Genomic DNA, 4034 nt, shown 5'->3' with positions numbered 1-4034 from the left:
ATTGTAGTTTTTCACCTGCTGGCAGCTCGTGGGACCGGGGCGGAGGGGAGGCTGCGGTTCCCGGGGGGAGGCTCCTAGCCTTGGCGCTGGGGAGCTGCGTCCCGACGTGGGGGTTGTCAAGTTTCTCTGAGCCTCAGTTTCCGCGTCTGTTAGACGGCGATTACAACCCCAACCCCTTACCAACTTTACAGGGCTCCTGCAGCTGACCAGGGGCTTTGTTGGTTGTTAAGGGCTGAACATTGCGAAACTGGGGTGTGTGAAAATAAAACAAAATTCAAAGCCCCGCAGCCTACTGAATGGACCTCCCTCTCGGCCAAGGGGATTCCAAAGAAACCTTAAAACTAATTAAGGCCATGATAGGAAGCGGGAGTGGAGCGGGGAGAGCCGGGTCGACGGTCGGACATGCCTACTGTTATACCCCGTCCCTTTCGGAGTTTAGACTCAGGTGGGACTGACAGAACAGAATCTTTGTAGCAGTAAGATACCAAATTCCAACCTGATATCACATGACAGAAAAAGAAATAAAAATCTTACCTCAAAATACATTTCTTTGCCATAACTTGAAATGGCCCTGCAAAGCTGTCTTGTGTTTGGGGTATAGGAGAGGGATTTGCATCCGTAAAGAATCCCTGTTAACGTAAGTACAGCTTTTCCCTTCCAGGCCCTTCCAGGCCCTCCCAATTCTGAAAAGATTAACTGTGTCTAGCAGCTTTTTTCCCCTTCCTTAACAGGTGAAACCAAATTTGGGCCACCCATCATCCACAGCCTTGCCCTCCCCCCGGCTTTTCCACAGTCAGCAGAGCCCACGAGCTGACACAGCCCTTTTCTGAGCCCACAGCAGAGATGTCAGGGCTTTGACAAGGATGATTCTAGCCCCTGGGCACTCTTCTTCCTCCACCAAAGACACGAAGCGGTTTGCCCAAGCCTTGGCCTAATTAGCCACTCTTCCTTCACTCCTACAGTCCTGGGGTCTCACCCATTCAGAGAGATTCCAACCTGAATGAGCCCAAAATATCTCCCAGTCAAGAAACTACAGCCTGGTTGGATTCCTCGTTGGCCCCACAGTTTCCCCCTCTGGACTTTTCCTTCCACAGCTCCTCCAGCACCTACCATCCATCCTTCATCAGCTTCCAGAATTGGGAGGACCTGGAATGGGAAAGCTCTAGGTACTTAATAGAGATTCTTCACAGATGCAAATCCTTCCTCCACCCCCAACACAAGATAGCTTTGCAGGGCCATTTCAAACTATGGCAAAGAAACGTATTTTGGGGTAAAAGTTTTTTATTTCTTTTTCTGTCACATAATGTCAGGTTGGAATTTGGTATCTTGTTGTTACAAAGATTCTGTTCTGTCAATTTCACGTGGGTCTAAACTCTGAAAGGGATGGGATATTACGCATGTCCATGTAAAAATTTTTTACAATTTTTAAAAAAATAGAGATAGGGTTTTGCCATGTTGCCCAGGCTGGTCTTGAACTCCTGTGCTCAAGCAATCCACTTGCTTCAGCCTCCCAAATTGCTGAGATTACAGGTGTGAGCCACCATGCTCAGCTGCGATTTTTAAATACTAACACTAAACATTCATTTCCCTCCCCATAAGGTTTTTTCTAAAGCCTAGCTTTAACATCTCTGCTCTGCTCAGAGATGGCCCTGGCTCTCCACTGTCTGTTGAAATGCCACAGTGGGGCTTGCACATGGCTTAAATGATTTTCAATGACACCTTCAGGTTTTAGCTCACACCACACCTACCAGTCCCTGCACCTCACACTGAGCCATACTGAACACTTCCCCCACCAACTCCCTACCACTGCTCTTGTGTCCTTTGCCTCTGAATAAGTTCATGGCCACTTTCCAGGGGAAGAAAAAAACCTTTAGCTGGTCTCACTGCTTCCTCTAACCCCCACTCCATCCGTTTGCCATGTGATTGTGCATCTCTCCTGATGTAAAATCTAACCCCCTTCTCAAGGTCTTGTATTATACAACCCAGCTCCTGCCTGCCCCTCCCAGCTTCATCTCCTATCACTCTTCCTCTAGCTTGCTATATTCCAGTTGCACTGATCCTGAAATGCTTCAAATGCACCATGAGCCTTTGCAAATACTATTTATTCCCTTTCCTCTCACATTTTCCATGGCTGGCTTCTTATACTTTAGGCCCCAGCTTCAACATTCCCTCATCAGAAAGGCCTTTCCCGACGACCACTCTGGCAAGATTGTTTTGTTTTCTATCCTTGTTTTATCATCTTTTTGATTTGCTTTATATTACCTCTCAGTCAGTAATGGATTTTTTTTCTGTGACTTTCCTACTAATCATAAGTTCCTTGAGGAGACTATGTGTACCAAGTTCATGGTTGTATTCCCAGTACCACTGCGTAGAAAATATTTGTTGACAGATAAATGATTTTTTTTCTACTTTCTTGACATACCCAAATTCTATCAAATCCAGGACCTGACACACAGTACTCAATAAATACTTCTTGAGATGCTAGTTATAATTAATGCTGCCTTCTGCAGGAAGCCTTTCCTGATTACTACTCTGCCACTCACCCCAAAGTGACTTCTCTCTCCTTAGAGCTCTTACAGCACTTTAGCTGTTCTCTTTGGGGGCCCTGAGTGAACTGCACCTTACGTTGTAAGCCTCTATCTCCACATGTCACCTAATCTCTATCAGGAGCTTTTCAAAATATTCTTACCCAACTATTTACATTCATAATGCTGCATCAAGCATCACCTGCCATGGGCATCCCATGAATGTTTGTGAAAGAAATGAATCAGCCAATGTGATGGTGGGTGTGAAAAAGAAGGAAGGGTGTAAATGTCCTATGGTTAAACAATTTTTTTTTGAGATGGAGTTTTGCTCTGTCGCCCAGGCTGGAGTGCAGTGGCGCCATCTCAGCTCACTGCAACCTCCGCCTCCTGGGTTCAAGCAATTCTCCTGCCTCAGCCTCCTGAGTAACTGGGATTACAGGAGCCTGCCACCACGCCCAGCTAATTTTTTTGTATTTTTAGTAGGGATGAGGTTTCGCCACATTGGGCAAGCTGGTCTCAAACTCCTGAACTCAGGCAATCCGCCAGCCTCAGCCTCCCAAAGTGCTGGGATTACAGGCGTGTGCCCAGCCAAGTCGCTAAACAATTGACTCTTGCATTTCAGGGTACCAAGCCCCATTCTGCCTATCTCATGTTGGAGGCTGTGTGACTCAAAGAAAGTGCTAAACAGTGCAACTTCCCCTGGTCTTTAGCTTTTTAACAAGCAATGAAGGGTTTCCCAGCACTTCTGGAACTTAGTCCTCCTCATGGGAACTGCAAAGAAAAACAGCAGCTCCATATAGCAGCAACTCAAGACAGTTAATGAATTTAAGGGAGGAGAAGCAAAGAAAAAGGAAACAAACATTTATTGAATGCTGAGCTGGAAGATTCAGTCTTCTTTCTGCCTTCCATGATTATTTATTTTTTACAATAATGCTGAACATACATTATATAACAATCTCCAGAGTGTTGGTTGTATTAGAAAAATGCATTCAAGGTATCTAAATAAGGCATCTGGCATATCATAGATGTGTCTGTAGTCCCAGCTACTCGGGATGCTGAGGCAGGAGAATCACTTGAACCCAGGAGCAGAGGTTGCAGTGAGCCGAGATTGCACCACTGCACTCTAGTCTGGTGACAGAGTGAGACTCCGTCTCAAAAACAAAACAAAACAAAACAGGAATAAGGTGTAAGATTCAGGGATGCAATCAATTTCAGATAAAGCACGTGTGGCCTTACAACTAAGGGACTTCCTGCCACCTAGTGGCAATCAATGCTTGCTGCAGCGGGGCAGCCGAGAATCCCAGGCCTCCTGGTGCAGGCGCTGCAAACCATAACTTGTGAAGGTCGAAATCTATCAAATATCATGGGTATTCACTCCTATTTGCAAAGGTTATTGCCAAATAATTGTGATCTGAGAGGTCAAGACTGTTTTTCAGTGACCCCCCCCTTTCTCCCTCACCCCTGCATTCTTGAGTATTCCTTTTGCTTCCACACCCCTTGAGTATGCTC

This window comes from Sapajus apella, unplaced genomic scaffold (assembly GCF_009761245.1).
Source record: "Sapajus apella isolate SASKATOON/1434 unplaced genomic scaffold, GSC_monkey_1.0 scaffold46, whole genome shotgun sequence".
NCBI classification, from domain to species: Eukaryota; Metazoa; Chordata; class Mammalia; order Primates; family Cebidae; genus Sapajus; species Sapajus apella.
Note: the sequence above shows the minus strand (reverse complement) of the source record.